This window comes from Mustela nivalis (genome assembly GCF_964662115.1).
Source record: "Mustela nivalis genome assembly, chromosome: 10".
Taxonomy (NCBI): Eukaryota; Metazoa; Chordata; class Mammalia; order Carnivora; family Mustelidae; genus Mustela; species Mustela nivalis.
The window spans coordinates 27,412,034-27,432,460 of NC_139029.1; the positions used below are offsets into that span (position 1 = coordinate 27,412,034).

The 20,427-nt window shown below is 49.2% G+C and overlaps 1 long non-coding RNA gene across 1 annotated transcript in view; it reads right to left on the minus strand.

The window, feature by feature from the left end:
* Nucleotides 1–285: 285 nt before the first annotated feature.
* LOC309842583 overlaps nt 286–20,427 on the minus strand; it is a 113,014-nt gene continuing 92,872 nt past the window's right edge. Inside the window, exons 2-3 of the long non-coding RNA XR_014299683.1 lie at nt 855–967; nt 286–742 (exon numbers count right to left, since the gene is read on the minus strand). This is a non-coding gene — a long non-coding RNA (uncharacterized lncRNA). The remainder of the gene's footprint in view (nt 743–854; nt 968–20,427) is intronic.

Below are 20,427 nucleotides of genomic sequence, written 5' to 3' on the forward strand. Positions count from 1 at the left end.
AGGCAGAAAAAAAAACCTTGGCAAAAGGAAGGAACAAAGTAGGGCATAAATGGCTAGTTTAAAAGAGAAATTAAATTAAGTGTACTTCAAACTACAATGACTGAGTTTTTGAGTTACCTGAGTCAGTTAAGGGCACCTCAACCCTCTAGGAATTCTTAACCATAATCAAGACTGACATAAATAACTAATTCTAGGAAGACTGAGGCCCAAGTTCAGACCTGTCAAATCAGTCCTCTGAGTGTGGGTGTTGCAGGTTAACTTGAACTAACCACAATACCTGCAATATAGGCCAGACATCAAGCAAAATGCTTTACTTGGTATTTTTTCCCAGGAAATCTCTTATTATTACTATTATGTTTTTTATTTTAATTCCAATATAGTTAATATACAGTGTTATACTAGGTTCATGTGGACACTATAGTGATTCAACAATTGTATATATTACTCCTTCAGTAAATCTTTACAAAAATCTTTTGGAATAAGCCCTATTATTACCCCATTCTGCAGATCAGGAACTTGAGGCTCAAGGAGGTAAAGTCTCGTGCCCATGGTCAAAGAGCTAGTGCACGGTAGAGAAAGGACTCAGACCTGAGTCAGGCCGGGCTGACTCCAGACTCTGCCATTTTGTTGAAGGCTCCTACCAGCTCTAGACCCAAAGTGACCCCTTTGAGATTCCAGGCTTCCCCCCAACACCCCACCCCCTGAAATAAGCATGTCCTCTTCCAGTAGCTGCAGCAGGTCTCTGGAAGGGAGAGATAAAAATACAGAGAAGTGTTAGCCTCACCCGCCTCACACCTCAATGGTCCCCCTCACCCCACCTGCCCTCACCCTCCAGAGGTTCCCCTGGGCCCTACCTGTCCCGTCCTGAGCCCGGTGCCCCAGTCCCCCGTCTCTGCCATGCTGAGTCCACAGCCCTTCTGGGCAGCGTGGAGCCTCGTTTGCTGATTGGCAAGTTCACACTATGGGCCTGCGCTCCAGAGAAAAATACAAAACCATAATTGTCCCCAGATTAGCTTGTGTTCTTTGTGGAAAGAAACAATACACAGCCTTTGTGTTTAAAGAAAAAAAAATTACTGAAACAAAAAATTTCCAGTTCACACTCTTTTGAATTGAGAGAAATAAGTAAACACTATTTCCCAAATCTGTGTTCACTGGGAAGCCTCCTTTTATTATATTTATGCAAAAACACGAGCCAAATCTCATCCTACGCCACTATAAAACACATTCGATAATAAAATGCAAAAGCTGTTTGCAAAGAATTACAGAGGATCAAGTTCTAGCCTATTGTGAGGAGTATTTTAAAATTAAGAGTTTTAAGCTTCATGTATCCCAATTTTATTTTGCAATAATCCATGCCTTTAACTTACCCTGTTTATATTTGCTCCGAATAATGTAGCCAAAAATCCACTGAACATTGATTGTGAAAAGGGTAACTCATTATCTGCTTTTGCCCAGAAATAACTGAGGAAGAAAGGAAGGTGTTTGCTTGTGTTCCCACAATTCTTCGGAAATATTTGCTTTCAGACATTTTGTAATATTGCGAAGTGTGCGTATTTCTGCATGGGAGCTTTGCAATTTTAAAAAAGATACCAAAAGGAGCAGAAGGGAGGCTAAGGAGGTCTGCATCTGTACCCCTGTATCCCAGGTCACAGCAGAGCCTAATCTGCATGCCCACCTGGGGAATTCTGGAACAACCCCACCACCCACTCCCAACCCCCCCCCCCACCCCCTGCTATCCTGGGAGAATTTACATAAAGGGCCAGCAGGGAGGATTTAGGGTGGTTGCTAGAAGGATTTCACACACTACACCCCACAGCCATGAAAGGAGAATGGGGTGAGTGTGAGGACACCCTGGGGAGGATGGTGGGTGCAGGAAAGCCACCCTATGTCAAGGGAGTCCATGAGTATACAGCTCACTGTGACAGTGACCTGCCAGCAGCCTCCGTGGGGCACTGGGAGCCCTGGTCAGCCAGCAGCCAGGATGGACCGTCCCACTATTGCAGGATGAGGTTTAGCTCCTGTGCCTGCTGACCAGCTCCCAGGGATGGGGCTCCCCCAACCTCCCAGTCTCTACAGAAATCCCCTGGAATCATAGACCATAGAGGCTCAGACCTCTCCCTCTTTGGGGTCCAGCAGAGGTGCCCAGGGAAACCCAGGAAACGATGGGCAAGGTCTGGTTCCGGCGCCTGGCCCCCACCCGTGCCCTATTCCCTCTCTTTGACCTTCCCTTTCCGCTCCCGACATCCGACATCCGTCTTGCTCCATCTTGCTCACCTTCCTCTTCCCGCGACCGCCAACAGTCACATTAAAACTCTCTGACCTTTACGTAGCATTTTTTGCTCTTTGAGAGCACTTTTTCTCACATGAACGCTTCTTAAACTGGGGGGCACACACCCTCGGGGCTCCTGTCCACGGGCCAGGGAGTTTACAGAGCCACGTGACAAGCACGGCCCACCTTGCCTGCATTAAAATTACCCAGTGGTAAGGAACTTAGAGCCCTCTTTGTGTTACCAGAAACAACACGGATCTTGGATGCAACAGAGTGCAAACGGCACATCAAATTTTAAGCAGCAGCCTAACTTCAAATACCTTGTGAGCTAGCAGCAGGCTGCTTCAAGTTCCGCCCTCAAAGCCCCAGGGTACCTGTTTACTCACTTTTGCCCTTAGGTTTTGCTTTGGTGGAAAAGTTGGAGAAGCTCTGACTCACTTTATCATATAAAATCCTCACAACAGCCCTTGAAAAAAGTGAGGCAGTCTTAGAGAAGCAGGGATAGGGACTCAGGGAGGCTGAGTAACTTGCCCCCAAGTCACCCAGCCAGGACTGGTGATTTCCAAGTCTACAGCATCCTTCAAAACACATAGGCAAACACGTGCTTCAAGCCTGTAGAGCTTAAACCCAGGCAGCTGTAATTCTGACGTCACCCGCAAAACCCACCATCAACCCCGGATCCCCAGCCACAGAGGCTGAGGGCAGGAAAGCTAGGGCTGTATTGTACCCCCTCGTTCTTGCTGGTAAGACTCAAAGGGCAAGAGGCAGAAAAACAGGGACAAGGGGGGGGCCTGGCCTCTTCCTCAGTCCCCAGTGCCACACCGTGTGAGGCTATGAAAGGGATCCCGCCCTGGAGTCAGGAGGCTGGAGTGCCAGCCCAGCTTCTCCCCCAGGAGCTGTGTGGTGGGGCAGGTGTCTTCCCCACTCTGGTCCTAGAACAACAAGATCCCTTGAACTTCCAGGGTCCCAGAGCCAGGGCTCTGGGTTCCAATCCCAGGTTTCCATCTACCAGCCGGGTGGCCCTGGTGTGTCCCTTCCCACGCTCGAGCCTCAGTTCCTCTTCTGTAAGTGAGCACACAATCCAGGCCTGGCTCACGGGATTGCTAGGAGGACTGAGTGAGCTGATTCAGGCAAGGCCCTTAGAAGAGGGCCTTGTACTGAGCAGCACTCAATATACGTGAGATGTATACAAATGAGGGTAACGAGGGTCAAGTGGAGACCCCAAGGACCCCCGCCCTAGCATCAGTGTGCCTGATTGGTGGGGGGGGCAGGGAGGGGGGGGAACCACACAGCCTGCCCCTTCTTCCTACTCCTGCTGCATCAGACTCAAAAGCTGCCCCGTGGTTTGTTCGCCATGGATGGCAAAGTCTTTCTGGGGTGCAGGGCTCAGGTGGGAAAAGCTCTTATGAGAAATCGCTAGCCACCCCCCCCACCCCCAGGTGCCTTTGCTGGTGTCTGCTCAACAACCACTTACTGAGCATCTTTTCTGGGCCAGACACTGCCTGGGGCATGGGGGATGCCTCCAAGGAGAGCGAAGCCAGACACAGTCCCTGTGGGTCTAGAAGAGAGACAATCAACCCACAGTGCAATGACAGGGGGTGGTCAGTTCAATGAGGGAAACTAAACCAGAGGAAAGGGACAGCAGCGGGGAAGGAGATTAGATATATGGTACTTCGGGAAGACCTAGTAAATGAGCAAGTTTACCATCGACTGATGGTAAACCATTGACTAATACTATTTGGCCACTCAAAGCTTCTGAGCACCGCTGTTTCCCTGGCTGGGGAAACCGCTGGCGTGACGGCCACCCAAGTGACCCCAACAGCCTGCAAGGAAGAGGAGGAGGGTTCGAGCATAGCTGAAGGGGACAACCTGATATCAGTGGATATCCACCTTTGGAAAGATGCCAGAGGTGATTTTCCACGAGGAAACTCAGGTTGAAAATAGGAAGCTGGGAGTGCTAGGTGGGTCCAGACAATTGCCTGGTGCTGACTCCAAGGCATGTCATATGCACGAGATAAGAGAAGTCTCAGAACCAGCTTCAGCAATGAGAAAATCATCTTAAAGCTGGATCACTCACTTTCCAAATTGTAAAATAATGGCTTGAATTCAATTTTTCCAAGATAAACTTAGTGGTTTGTTTGTTTGTTTTAAAGATTTTTATTTATCTGAGCGAGAGAGAGAGAGAGAAAGCACATGAGTGGGGAGGAGGGAGAGGGAGAAGCAGGCTCCCCGCTGAGCAAGGAGCCTAACGTGGAACTCGATCCCCAGACCCTAGGATCATGACCTGAGCCGGAGGCAGATACTTAACCCACTGAGCCACCCAGGCACCCAGTGTTTTTGGTTTTTACCATTAATTGAGATAGAACTATTCTATGTTCAGTATTAGAATTATTGGTACCTTATTTTATTATCAGATATTTAAATGTTCCTGCATAGTACATGTATCGAAAGATCATAACTGCAGACAATTCCAATCAATACAAACACATCAGACCCTTTAAAGTAATATTTATAACATTGTAATATTATGAACAGTATTTATTCGAAAATAAAGAGACAAGTTTATGGGATTATCTAAAGAACATTCTCGGTAGAGGAAACAGCAAGGGCAAAGTCCTTGAGAATGAAACAGGCTAAGGGGTTTGGTTTTATTCTCGGTGTGAGAAGGCAGTTTGCTCTTTCGAGAAACAGATGTGGATCATGTCTAGTAAATTCAATCCAGGAGTCCAGAGCATTGACCCACCTTGTCCAAGATCACTCACCATCCTAGTTTCTTCCCATCCTATTGAGACAGAAAAAAGCCCAAAAGACTACCTAAGAGCCCAGTGCATGTTCAAAGCTCTGTCTTCATTAATAGAAAGGGGGGGAAAAAAACCTGCACAAATGAACACGGCCTCCTCCTCACGCTGAACAGTTAGCCGTATTTAACGTACAGATCACAGCAGCAGGTAACTCATACATGGTTAGTAGCAAATGAAAAAATCAAAGCAAAAGAAGTTAAAAAGAGACACAGCAAAGAAGAGAATGCTTCTCCTAATTAAGCCTTTTAGAATGCTTCAGGCACCCCGGAGGGCCTGGGGAGATGCCAGTCTCAAGCTTGCCAGGATTTCTGATGCTGGCATATCCCCCATGAGGACAGCCACCGCTTCTCCGACGCCTCCTAGGAGTTCAGGGGGGGTCACAGGCCAGAGATGGCTGAGGTGACATGGGGCAGGTGTCGCAGGCTGGCCGTCGTGGGAGGCGCCTTTTCAGGGTCTCCTTCACACCCCACCTTCAAATCCTGGGAAGTTAGGGATTATCCTTCCCATTTTACAGATGAGAATACTGAGTCCCAGAGAAGTTAAGAAACTTGCTAAAGTGAGGAAGTTTGCATTCATATGAATCCTGGCCAATTCAGGAAATGTGTGAGCTCCCAGTTGAGAACGGGAGACTGGAGGCTGGAAATGGTGAGGCGAAGATTTGGAGAGAGGAAGAGGGACAGAGGAGTCACACGGTAGAAGGACAAGACAAGGCATCTTTCTCCCAAATCTCACTCAGACCTCATGGCTGCTCTGTGGGACAAGGACTATTAGTTCTACAGTCACACTGAGGAAACTGACACTCAGAAGCCATGATGGACCCGCCCAAGGCTGCCGGCCACAAGCAGGGGCCAGAGTCCGGCCAGGTGTGACAGGCCACACAGCCCCCATGGCTGCTCTGCACCTGGTCACGGCACCTGGTGGTGGGACCAGGCTGTCCTGGGATCACAGCGCCTGGGATGCGGCCTCAGCTTTTCCAGTGACTTCCTGTGTGACCTTGGACCCAAAGCTCCCCACTCTGAGTCGGAGTGCCCTCACCCATAAAGTGAGGAGGTGGATGGGCTGATGTCCCTCTTGACAGTAAGCCTCGGGGTCTGTGAGAATCATTAAGCCAAACACAAAGTGCTCAATGGCTGATTCCTCCCACCCCAGGCAGCACGCAACAAGGGTGCCTTGACTGTGTCCCGTTCTCACCCTGATCCTCCGCATCCCTGGTTTTGGAGATCCTGGAGGCTCCCATCCTGGACAATTAGAGATCTGCCCCTCATCTTTACCTTCCCCCCACCTTCCCTGCCCTCACATCTGCTCAGCATCAAACCCAGTCCCCTCCGTCTCATTACTTCGCCCCCAAGAGGTGTGCCTGGGCTCTATCCCTCTCTACCTCTCCCGCCAGCCATGCAGAGCCTTCTGCCTAGTCCCCTGGCCCCAGTTTCTTCCATGAAATGGCTGGGAGGGATCTTTGTCGGACCAGATGTTTTGCATGCTCCAAACCCTTCAAAGGCCCACCGGCTAAGTCCCTAAGCATGACATCTGATATTCAACACGCTTTAGGATGGGATGCTAGTCCGTCTTAACACATTTCCATCCACCTCCTTCCTCCTTCTCACTCCCACCTCCATGTCAGCTGGGCATTCTGCTTTTCCACTGAACTGCCCCCTAGGCTCTTCTTCCAGACTGGAATTTCCAGCTCCCTCCTCCTCTCCACTCCCCTCCCCTCCCTCACCTGGTTCCAACGCCTTCCTCCCAAGCACCCCAGAGAGGTCGCTGTCCTTCCTTCCTCTCTGTTCCCATGAATCTTTTTACAACACTTTGTACAGACCATGATTTATTCGTTTCTGAATCTTCAGTGCCTGGCACGGAGCCTGACACACAGAATGGATGTAGATGCATATTTGATGGATGAATGGAAGTTTGACATCTCATTCCCTCATGGGCCAGGGATTTGTTCTCGTCTAGAATGTCAAGTTACCCAAGAAAGCTCTGTCCATCACCCAGAGCAGCACTGCCTGCACAGGCAATGCCTCCCAATGTCCCCTTCACCCACGTCTGGGCTTCATGCCAGCTTGATGCCTGGAAGGCTCCCTCTCTCCCTCTCTGGTTTGTGAGGACACAGCTTCTCTCTCCTTTTCTCCGTCCACCTTGAACCCCAAGTCCCTGGGTCCAGGGGAAGGCCAGAGAGGAACAAAATGAAAAACCCGTGGCAGGGGGACATGAGAAGTTACCAGAACTGGTTCCTGAGATTCAAACATCCATGTTTTAGGAAAGATATACAACCAGTAAGATCTACCTAAGTGAAGATCCAGCCAACAATGAAAGCCCACACTACATGTCAAGTGACAACATGGCTATTTCTGGGTTATGGCTATTTCCATGGTTCGCTGTAAAGGGAGAGAGAGAGGTTCCTAGGGGATCAAGTGTGCATGACCTGAGTCCATTCTGGCAAACATGGAAGGCTCCGAATGGCTATACACCAAAATGTCAAGGGGTCTATTTGTGGATGGGGGGAGATTATGGATCATTTTTATGTTCGTCTTCAAACTTTTATACTTTTTTTTTACAAAGAGCATAAACTTTTCTGTTCAGAAAAACAATAATGTTGTCTTCATATTGGAGGAAGAGGGCAGAGGGGAGAGGAAAGGAAGAAGAGCTAAATCAGAAATGGATGAACACAAATGTAACTGCCCCCAGAAGACCCTTCAAGCTTCTCCTCCCAATCCATATGAGGACCCCAGGCCCAGGGAAGATTCCCAGGTCTTGACTCCAGCACTCACCACAGACCCTAATCTCCCGCCTCCCACCTACTCCTCCAGGACCCCTGTTCCTGCAACATTAACACTCAGCCCCACCCCCTCCCCCCGGGATGATGCTGATGGCTCAGGGAACTCATCAAGACTGTTGGCTCAGACCAGCTTCCTTGTTTATCTGACTCTGAACAAAACACCAGGGCAGGAACCCAACCCCTTGCACTGGTACCCATGAGGGGGGACTCATGCAGAGACACTGCATTGATGGCCAGCTCGGCACCATCTGAAGACACATTCCTGTAGGGCACATCATGAGAACCCAGGATGGAGGGTTCAAATTGATTAAAACGTGGACACAAATCTGCAGGGCTCTGGGGTTCCCTACAGAGGCTGAGGATCCCGGCCCCTCGCCCTGCTCTAGTGTCCGCATTGCACTGCTCTGGTTAGTTAACCCCCCTACACCTTGGTTTCCCCACCTAGAAGTGGGCCTGGTAATAACACAGGCATCACAGGAGGAGTGAGAAGGCTGAACCAGACTACACGTGGACAGCACTTAGCGTGGTACCCAGCACGCAGTGGCATTCAACAGATGACAGCTTTCATTACTGTTAGCAGAACTGTCCTCATCCTGCACTGGGTAGGTCATAGACATGCCGAGGCCACTGGCAGTCCCGCTAACAATGGGAGCCCGATGTGTCCTCATCGGTTACCATTAGGAGGCTGGCAACGCCTGAGGGACTCTGACGGAGGGAAAATCAATTGGGGTTCATGCACGGAAGAAATAACTACATTTGTCAGGGGACGATTGTTGCACAGAAGAAATATGAATGGCTCCATTCAGCTCATCCTCTTTCCTCCTTGAGAACATCTAGCCTTATTAAAAAAATAATGAGGAGCATGGTTGCCACCTTCATCATGGCTAGTTGGGAAGCAGGAGATGCCAAGGCAAAGGAGGGAAGAAAGGAAACCATCTATCTGCGGGGGTGGGGGGGTACGGGCAATGCCTCGGGATGTTGCTCAGGAGCTGCAGGGGAAAGAAGACGGTGTGTGCTAAGCACCAAGAATGGTCCAGCCAGGAGTCAGGTGCAGGGGCCCCATGTGGGCCCGGGACATGGTCCTGGATCATCTTTTGGTCCCAGAACCTCTCCTCTTGCCTCCTGAATCCCATATGTCCCAGCCTATGGCTCTCAACTCAACCACACAGATGTCTCCAGCCTACCATGGCCAGGCCCATCCAGAGGTCAGAACCTGTTTTTTCATTCAGTCCACAGGTCTATGTGGATCAAGCTGTTGTAGACTCTTGGGACCATGTCTTCTAGTCAATGAGATATGGCAGGTGCACAACTAAGCCCAAATCATGTCAACCCATCATGTCATGTTTCAGCTGAAAAATCTTCTGGGGATCCTTAGTGCCTACATGACAGTATCTGAATGCTTGAGCATTGCTTCTGAAACCTCTCATGATCAGTCATAATAGATCCGCTCCATGTCATATCCAGCCCCATTCCTCCTCCTCTCCACCACTCAGCCTCCCCCTACTTTGGCCTTGCTGAGCACCAGTCTGTTGATGCCTTGGGGTCTTTGCCCATGCTCTACTCCTTTCTTTTTGACAAACTTCTGCCCCTCCTTTGACATCCTATTCGAGTGTCCTCTCCCCCACCCATCTTCTCAAGCAGCCCCCAAAACTCTTGGTCTCTTATTTCTGTGTTCCCAGAACAGTGGATGCAAATGTTTATTCTAGCACCTATGATACCGCTTCATGTATTTTTATGTTCATCTTCCCCCCCAACAAAGCTGTGAGCTTTTTGAAGGCAAGATCCATGTCCTATGAACCCCTTAACAATATAAAGTACCTGGCACACAGTAGGGGTTCAATAAATGTGTAAAAAAATACAAATGGACAATAAATAGAAGGAAAAGTGCTCAACCTCCCTAGTAGCAAGAGTAATGCAAATGACAATAAAAACAAAGTGCCATTTTCACCTACTGGAGATGCAAAAATTGTGAAAGATTGATAATATTTGGTTCTAATGGAGATGGAAGGGCATGGGCTGGTGGGAGCCCATGTATTGCTACAATCGTTTGGAAAGAACAATATTTCCATGTGCTAACAATTAGGATGTGTATACCCGTTGACTATTCAATATCACTACTGAGAATTTATCCTATAGAAATAAAAGCACCAGCATATAAGCTGGGGTAGCTGTCTGTTGTTATGTAACAACTTGCCCCCAAAACTTAGGGGCTTGACACAACACACATATATTATCTCACAGTTTCTGTGGGTCAGGAATCTGGGCACTGGGTATTCCGGCTCTGGGTTCCTCGCAAGTTGCCCACCAGGGTTGTGGTCATTTGAAGGCTTGACCGTGGATGGATCTGTTTCCAAGCTCACTTATAGGGTTGTTGGCAGAATTCAGCTGATTCAGGGCTTTTGGTCAGAAGTCCTAAGTCCCTCACCAGTGGTGGACCAGAAGGCCATCTTCAGTTCTTTGCCAGGTGGCCTTGTCTGTGAGAGCAAACACATGAGACTACCCAAAGAGAAAATATCAAGAAGGCAGATGTTGGTATTTTTTGCAACCAATTATAGGAGTGAATCCTATTAATTTTGCTATATTCTATTCAGGAGAAGCAAGTCACTAGGTCCAGCTTGCATTCAAGGTGGGGAGAATAGGGGGTATAGCTCAGTGGTAGAGCATTTGACTGCAAGGTGGGGAGAATACACATGGCATGAAGATAGGAGGTGAAAGTCATGAAGAGGCATGTCAGAAGCTGTCTACCACAGTTCACGCATGTGGATGCATGCGCATGTGTGTGTGAGAGAGAGAAAGAGAGCATGAATCATGAAGAAAGTTATCAAAGAACACCCCAAACCCTTAACAAGGGTTACTGGCTAAAGGAAATAGGTTTAGATAGATAGGAAAGATAGGATTTTTTTAATTACTTTGATTTTTTATTTTGTTTTTTTTTAAATAAATCTCTTTTTTGTTTGACTTTTAAAATAAATAGACATTCCTTTTATAACTTAAAAATTAAATGAATAATAATATGAGGTCATCAATGCCAAAAGTGTCCTGGAAATTGAAAGAGGGACAATTCATCCTAGCTTGGAGAGAGGTGAGGAGAATCAAGGGAGGCTTCATGGAGGAGCCAGTGTTTGAAGTGAGCCTTGAAATATGAGCTGGGTTGGGATGTGCAGAAACAGCAGGACGGGCATGGGGAGGGACGAGCACAACAGAAGGCATGTTAACTGTCCCAGGACCAAAGACTAGTCAAGATGACACAGGTAGACAGAGCACAGGCGCACAGCTGAGGCACCCAGGCCAACCTGGCATATGTCTCCATCCCTCTGTCCAAGTTGCTGCAGAAAGTTCTGTAGAGACTTAGGCTGCAACTGAACCACTGGGTATCTACAGAAGGTTCTAGACCTTTGTACTTGCTCTTACTGCGGCCAAACTCAAGCCACAGCACTGATCCCAGTCTGAGAGGCCCTGGGGGGAAACCCTTAGGAGCTTGAACCCCTCCAATTGGGTCTCTCCAGAGGAATACTGCAAAGGAAGGAGAAATGCCAACATTGTCCTTCTCTCTTAATGGCTCCCCTTAAGGGAGCCCTCCCAAAGACTAAGTCCACACTGTGGTTGTTCCGAGGACAAACCCCTTTACATCTCCTTAACCATTAACTTCATTAAATTCACCAGCGCAGAGGGAACTGACTCTATCAGTACCACAGACCTGGGGCTGGCCCCAGTTCTGTTATCCCTTGGACAAAAGGGAAATTAGAATCAAAAGGCTGGACCCCAGAAAAGGGTCTTGGTTATTAAGTAAATGTAAACTACAAAAAATTCATCCTTCAAAGATTCCTTGATCACCGGCTCCTGGACAGGCCCCATGTTGGGCTCCAGGGAGGAGGAGAGGCAAGACCCATCTCCCTACCCTATAGGGGCTGTATAGGGATCAAGAGACATGAATCAAATGATTCCAGAGTAGGATGGTGTGGACCAAAAGGGAGGTGGGGAATCAAAGATTGGTTTCACCATGAGGAAGAGATGCATGACTGGGTTTTGAAGAGTGAGTAGGAGCTTGGTAGAAAGAACGGGAGGACAGGCACTTCAAGTGGAGCCAACAGCACAGGCAAAGATATGGCATCTGGACCTGCAGTTCAGTGTGGCTGGAACTTGAAGGAGAGGGCAGGGGAGGAGACAGGATTGGCAAAAGGTGAAAGAGGAAAGGTTGATAGGGTCACCAAGTGAGGAGTTTATAAGGCCATGTGTAACAAGGCTTCTTTACTGTAACCCAGGGGTTTATGGCTCATTAAAGATGGTAGGAGGAAGCAGAACCTTTAGAGAGAGAGATGGGGGTATGGGGAAGAGAAGACCAGAGAAGGAAGAGACTTTCATTTACATCCTTCAGGGTGTTTTATAACAAGTCTGTATTACTATTATAATACATTGTTAGTATTTTAAACTTTCTCTCTTGGCTAGTATCACAAATAATTCACAACAGCTGACATTTATCACGGACTCATGAACATGATTGTGCTCATCCTCACACTAGCCCTTGGAGAAAGTTACAATTATCCCCATCTCCCAGATGAGAAACTGAAGGCCAGAGAGAACAAGCAATGCTGAAGGTTACACATGCACAGAGACAAATGTGCCAGAATTTGAACCTGGGTCTGCTGATCCCAAGCCCATACTCCTGACACCCATTCCGTAGCCTCCTGGGAGCACACGTGACAAGGAGAGAAGTTCATCACTTTCACAGAGGCCCTGAAGTCGGAGACAAAGCACAGACTCGGGACAGCAAAGCCACACTCAAACCATCTGGAGAGCCTGGTACCCTGGGCACGGAGCCAGTGTGCCAGGATGGAATGTATCAGGCACAGATGTGAAATCCTGGACTTGGGAGTAAAGCCCTGCCCCAGGACAGGTGGGAAGTGTGTGTCCTGCCTGGGATTGCACACCCTGCTGAGATGTGCACACCCAGAAGCCAGACCTGTGTCCCATGGGAGCTGGGAGACAGTTGGCTGATGGGATGAGCTCCAGGCTGACTTCAGCCCATGCTTGTGGGGACTCCCTGGCTCTTTTGTCCCCATGGTCATCCTTGCTCATGTCTCCTCTGGGGGTCCGGATGAAGCTGGAGCCCAGCCCTGAAGAACCCCAACCAAATGACAGGCTGAGATACGGTTGGGACCCTTGGGGAGGTGGAGGAGCCCACTGTGTGACTTTGGTGAATTGCCCTAAGCAAGTGATTTTTTAAAAGCCCCTTCTCCAGGATTGAATCTTATCTAAAAACCAGTACAAGAACTAGGTAAGAAGCAGCCGAGTTTGGAGGGAGGGTGGGCAGACTCTCTGCTGGTCGTTTTATGTTCCGTGCCCACCCGACCCCACCCCCTGGCCCCAGGTCTCTGAACACACTATGAAACCCACTGAACTAGATCCCTTTGCAAAGCTTCTGGTTCAGAAAATACCCTTTGATCCCTAGTGAATAATCACAGCACACACTAACACCTATTGAGCACTAACTATGCGCCAGGCACTAAGCTACAGGCTTCACACAAATCTTCTCATTTAATTCTCATCAGAAACCTACGAAATGGGTTCTATCACCTGGCAGAGACTGCCCGCTGCCCGCCAAACTCTCTTCTCCCCCATCTAATGACAACTGAGGCCAAACTACATTTCCCAGCGTCCTTTACAGCGAGGTAGAGCCACGTGACCAGGCTCTGTCCAATAGCACGTGCGCAGAGGCGACTGCGCCATTGCCCGCCCGGGCGGCGGAGGCAGTTAAGTGGAGCCCCCCACCCTCTCTCCACCTGCGGCCTCGGACTGAGACCAGGGCCACCAGAGCGACTGTAGAAGCCTGGCGTTGAAGTGGCGGGTTGGGGGGGGTCCCTGAATTTACCCAGTGTGGCAGCGCCCTCTGCCGACCTGGAGCCCACCCACCTGTACCATTACCTGAGTGAAATTGCCACTCGTTTTTAGCCACCACCGTGTAGATGGGTCTGTGGGGCGCGCTCTGACCTTCCAGATCCTCAGTTCTCCGAGGAGGAAGACGGAAGAGTTGAAATAACTTTCTAAGATCACCTAGAGAGCGGCAGAGTCTGGAGCCATTGAGTCTGACACTAAATTGCCCGCCCTCAATCCATGACACTCATTCACACACACACACACACACACACACACACACACACACACACACACACCCCGGGGAGGGTAATAAAATTAGTAATGCCCAAACTTGGAGCCCCCGAGATGTCCTTCAGTAGAGCAGGTGAATGGAGAAGTAAGGTGTGACACATCCAGCCAATGGCGTTATTCAGTGATAAAGAGAAATGAGCTATCAAGCCGCAGAAAGACATGGAGGGACCTTAAATGCAAATCACTGAGTGAAAGAAGCCAATCTGAAAAGGCTATGTACTGTATGATCCAACTATCTGGCATTCTGGAAAGGGCAGAACTATGGAGACAGTGGTTGCCAGGCATTCAGGAGGAGGGAGGGATGAATAAGAGGAGCACAGAGATTTTTAGGGCACTGGAACTACCTTTGTAGGATACTGTAATGGTGTCATTTGTCAAAACCCACAGAAAGTATAGCACAAAGAGTGAACCCTAATATAAACTGAGGACTTCAGTTAATAATAACCTTTCAACTTTGGTTCATCTATTATAACAAAGGTATCACACCATCACAAGATGTACACAATAAGGAAAAGTGAGGAGGGGATATAGGGGAAAATCTCTATGCTTTCCGATCAATTCTCCTATAAACCTAAAACTTCTCTAAAAATAAAGTCTATTCATTTAATTATATAAAAATTTAAGTAAAATATATACAACTTCAAGGAAAACTCGTGTGAAAAAATTAATATTTTGCCACATGCAATACACTTTGATTAGCACCCATTTGATTTTCCCAGCAAGCTGTGATGTGGGCACTATTATTATGTCATTTCTCAGATGAAGAAATTGAGGCCCAGAGAGGCCAAGTAATTTGTCCAAGCCAAAATTCCCATTTCTTTGACTTTCTGTCATCCGCCCTCTGTAAGACCTGCTCCCTCTACCTTCCATTGACTGGAGATGTGTCCTCACCAAAACAGGGCTCCGGTTCCCCAGCCCAGAAGAGCCTGCATGCAGGTGCCTGGGTGTCAGGCTGCATGGATAAAGGCTCACAACAGCCCTATGAGAGACACTCCAAGGTCACGAGTCACCTAGCAAACTAGCCCCTCAACCTCCCTGTGCAGTGCTCCATCATCCGCAGAGCACTCACTCAAAACAGATCAGTGCCCCTACGCCAACCAACACACACACACACACACACACACACACACACACACGTGCACACACAACCCCTTTCACTTTGTCATTGACACTCTAATACACAGGCTTGGAAGGTCCAGGGGACAAGAGGCCCTTCAGTACTCACACAAGCCAGCATTTCTCACCAAGAACAGAGGGTCATTCGGGGACATTTTTTTTTTCCTGGAGATTGTCAAGACCTCCTTCAAAATGCATAACCACACCTGCACATTAGCTCAAGGCATCACTTTCCCTGCTCTCTGTAACCCCTGGAGGGGAACTGAAGGAATGTATCAAATTCTTAATTTAAGAAAAAAATCCCTGGCGCCTGCATGCGGCGAAAGGGCCATTTCGTATGTTGGAGGCGTTATGAAGAAAGTCGCTGCCTGGAAAATTCTGACTGACTGCGGTTCCTGGGATGCTGGGCCTCCCTGTGAAAGAAATAGGGCCTGATCCAGCTTGGGTGTTTAAAGAACATAAATGCAGACCAGGGACAGCATGACGTCTGACTATCGGGGCTGTGGACCATCCATTACCTTATGACAGGATGAGATGATTCGGAACCTACTGGATTTTATTAAATGTGCTGGCTCTGTTCCACTATAAGGGGCGGGGACAACACTGGGGACTGGGGCGGGCAGCCTCAAGGGCTGTCAATGACTTTAAAAATGAGGTGTCCCTGGGCTTCCATCCGCCACCAGAAGGGCCCACCAAAGTTCAGGGTTTAGACAGGCCCCACCGTTTCCTGGTTGTCTGATCCCGGTATACTACCTAACATCTCTGAGCCTTCTTTTCTTCCTCTGAGAAAGATTAACAATGCTGACAGGTTCTAATGAGATAACACAGGTCAAACACACGGTACATGAAAATGTTCAGTAGACATTAACAATTTCGTGGTGATGGTGATGGTGATGGTGATGGTGAGAGAGCTAGGTAGGTTCTTACAGATGCTCTCATCCAATCCTCTCATTATGCAGATGGGAAAGTTGAGGCCCAGAGAAGGGAAGTGACTTGCCCAAGATCACATAGCAAGCTGGAAGACCTGGGGCTAGAACCCATGTCCTTGTTTCTTAGACCAAAGCTTTCTCCTCTGTGCACACTGGTCACCCACTGAGAATATCTCAGATAGGTAAAGACGATGCCAGCAGTCATGTGCGTTCTGTACCAGAAGCCAGGCCTGGAACAAGGAAAGTCTGGGGTGTCCCCTTCCTCCAGCTCACCTAGAATTCCTGCTCAGCTCCCCTAAGGGCTAGGGTCGGCCTCAGCCCCTCTGTGTGAGCAAGTGGTTGAAAGAAAGCAAGGTGAGTAGAAGGGAAGTCTTCTGCCTCAGGCTAGATGTCTCCATTCCTAGAGAAGCCAGCAGGAGGAGACCTGGGTGGGTGCGAGGGTCATCAGTCCTTCAACCCAGCCCCACCTTCTTAAACTCCACTCCGAAAGTTAGCCCTTTGCTGCTCAGGCCTCCTCGTAGGCGCCTCTGGTCTTCAGGACTAAACCAGACATTGAGCCTTTGCAGGTGTTCTGCGTAGACACTGGAAGATCACATCCACAACCTACAAGAGGGGCATTGTCTGCAGGGGTGGCACTATCCAGGGTCCCCCCAAAACCACTCTTTCATGTCCCTTTCTGAGTCTTTTTAAGTGGGCAGCTGCCACTACTACCCTCCTATCTTGGGAGCATAGATGGGTCAAGGCCCTATTCCTGTGAGCAGAAGGGGAGGAGATCCAGGTAAGTGCCTGGCTGGGTTTGCTGGGGTTTGGAGAGCATGATTAGCCTGTATTCCTTTCCTAAAGGTAGCCATCATCATCAGCCCCCAGGAGCCTCTACTGAGTGGAACCAACTTTGTTCTGTATCACAGGACCCCATCAGCACCCGGCCACAGCTAATTGGTAAAGAAGGAAACACCTGACTCAAAGATAGTTCTCACCCATTGGCTGGCCCCCTGTCCTGTGAGCAGACCACAGTCTAAGAACTAAGAGATTTGGAGTCAGCAGCTGTGTAGTTGGTGGGGAAAGGTGGTGTGAAGGTAGGGCTGCTTAGAGAGTCATGTGATCTCAGAAAGCTGCAAGTTTTACAGGGGTGATGGAGTGCTGGTGCTGATCAAGGTGGGAAGGAAGAATCCCAGAGGGACCTCTGCAGAGCGCTGAGAAAGGAATGCAGGCCAGATGCTCAGATTAATGGAAATCAATATTAATTAGGGTTCCTCTCCCCAGCAAGGTGGGAAGATTCCCAAAAGGGCACAGAAACAGAAGCTTTAAGGCCACCACAGTGTCCACAAAGAATGAAAGCTAAAGATATTCATGAAAGAGGTTGGCATTAATCCCTAGGAAGGGAGATCCCCATGAGGCCCCCAGATATAAAAAGAGTAGGTCTCTGGAGTTGAGAATTGATGAAAACAAGAGAAATTCTCTCAAACCCTGAACCAGAGCCCACCCAGCGGCTAAAGGCCATGGCTTCCTGACCTCTGGCTGCTGTTTTCCAACACCTGGATGGGTATCTCTTTCCTGTGGAAAGTGGCAGACATTTGGAAGTTTAATTTCTGAAAATGCATCAAAAGGGCAGGAGAGATCCTTCTGCCTCCTTCTTGTGTTTAGAACGAAGACTGGTTGAATGGTCTCAGCTGGGGCAAGAGAGAACGGAGGCTTTTTGCAATGAGAAGCTTCTGTGGGTGATTGGGCAGCACAGAAAGCCAGAGGGACCCCCTGAATCATCACTGCTAATGAAGTTAATTAGGGAGGAAGGCAGGAAGAAGGGGGCAGATGGCCTAAAGAAAAGTTATCTGGCTGCAAAGTCATCAGCGAAGACCTGACTCAGGTCTTGGGGTAGGTCTCATGTAGCTGTGTCCAGCAAACTGGGTCACATCTATACCAGCCAAGGCTTCTGGGGCTGGAAAGAGCCCAACCCAGTCCCAAAAGCTAAGCCACGGGTTCCAAACAGAGGAGGATCAGATGCTGGAAACATCCCCGCGCCCCCAAATTCTACAGTCAATATGGACAAAGCGAGGAAATGTCCTGGGAGCTGCTGTGGGAAATCTACTCAGGTAGTCTGGGTAGCCTGCTTCCTCCTCCCTGGGGCCTTGGGGTGGGGGTGGGGGGATTGTGTGCTGAGAACACCAGGAGATCAGCAGAGAAGGGAGACTGGGCTCTGGAGGGTCCCAGAAGTGATACATGTAAGCTCAATGATCTGATTTGGACACTGCTCCTCCTCCCTCTCTTCTGGGGCTCGGGAATGAGAGAAGAGCTGGACACAGGACACAGAACACAGCATCCATGAGGATTCGGAGAGAAAGGAGAGGCTTCTGCAGAGCTCACAAGCTTGGGGGACCGGCTGGACTTGAAGATTTTCCTTATTTCCAAACATGAGGTGCCACACTCTAGGCAAAAAATAGGACAACCCTTGGCTCTCTTTCTTCTTCATGTGCCTCGTCCAGACAATGCCTTAGCTTGACCCCAGCCATACCCAAGGCCAGTTCTCGCCAAGCAGACCTGCTGTGAACTGGACAAGGCAGCCAGGCATAGGACCGCATATCTCCTTTACACAAGTTCGGCTCAATGTATGTCTGAGCAAAGCACCTGCTTGCAGGGCATGGGAGAATGCATTCTTAGTGTTTAGTGACCAGCAGGACCCCATTAGGAGCCAATGAGCTGCAGGATTACCCATGGATCTCACTCTCCATTCATCACTCCAGCTGCATTCCCCAGGACAGCGATCTGGAGAGGCCCAGAGATGTCAGGATGGTGAGGGCTGCTGTACCCACAGCCTACTGAGCCATGCCCACGGGTGATCAGCAACACAGGAAGAGACATGCCCGGGTCCGCTCCCTGTAGGCACCATCCATCTCTCTGGACACCAGGAGACCATTTCCCATGATGTCATCAGAATCCATTCTTAACCACCACCTCTGGCTCCATTTGACTTCCCTCTTCATGCCTCGGCCTTGGGTTCATGGGTGGCTTGGCTCTGAACTTTCTGATAAGCACCTGCCCACGCCCAGAAAGGCTGACCTTCCCCCCATTCCAGGAGGCTTTTCCAATGTCTGTCTGTGTCTCTTCCACTTACTCATTCCACCCATCTTGGCTAGAATGAGACCCAAAGTAGCAGTTCCTTCAGACCAAAGGTAGGCACAATCTCATGGAGGTCTCTATGTCCAGCCACATGAGATAGCCAGCAAGCATCCAGAGCTTTGCAGATCCACGTGGCCCGCCTTCGGGTCCACGTGATGATTTGCCCCATGACGCTACCTCATCTTCACCAGGAGGTTGATACTCATCCCCCAGCCATGGCCCATTGACTTCCCCTCCCGCGAATGACGGTAACAAGAAAGCCATCACCTCTCAAAGGGCTAGATAAGCCAGGCACTGCAACAAATATTTCACATAAATCACTCAGGGAATTTTCACAATTGCCCTGAGGATAGGCACTTTCCCCATTTTACAGGTGACAAAACAGGCTCATAGATTCATCAAAGGGCACCCAGCTAACAAGTGGCTGGACAAGAATTCTAGCTCATGCCTATTTAACTACGAAGATAGGGCTGATCACCCCAGTCTAAATGTCCACCCATGCCTGAAACTTTCACAGAAGGGGTCAGGCCTTTCAACATTTTGTGCCCACGTCGCCACTTCCTGCCCCTGCAGAACTTTCGGGGTCTACATTCAGTGCCAGTAGGCATCCCACAAATATCTGACAACAAAGGGATGAAAGGGCTAGCAAACCCTTATGTTGCCATTCCAGGTTCAAGTGTATATCTTGACAGCTCCAAGGCCGAGAGAATTGGACCCAGCTCCTTTGGTAGATCCTTTCTCCTGAGGGGGACTCAGCACCTTCTCTCTGGGCACCCTCCATGTCAGAATTCCTCTATACATTTTTGGGTTTTCTTCCTACAGATATTTGATTCAACAAACCCCTATTAAGATCAGCTGCATGTCAGGTTCCAGGGACTCAAAGATGAATCACAAACTACCTGGCTTCCTGAAGCCCACAATCCAATGGCCAGGTAGGAAGACCCAGACATGGCAACAGGAGTTCAGGTTGAGCTAAGACAGCACCACTGAGGCTTGGAAATGCTGGGGGAGAGGCTGTCAGGCCAGGATCTGAGCGACCCTCTGGTCCTAATATCAAACCTCTGCCTTTATCACAAGTTCCCCCCAACAGGCACTCACCTGCCCCTGCCTCCTTTCTCTCTTTGGTTCCAAGAAGGGGTGGAGAGATCACCAAAGCCCTTGTAGCCTCTCATAAGCATCATGCCTAAGATCTCACGGGATGACTTTGTGGGAAAAACTCAAGGGGTTAGAAGATACTGAGCTCAGCATGAACTCTAT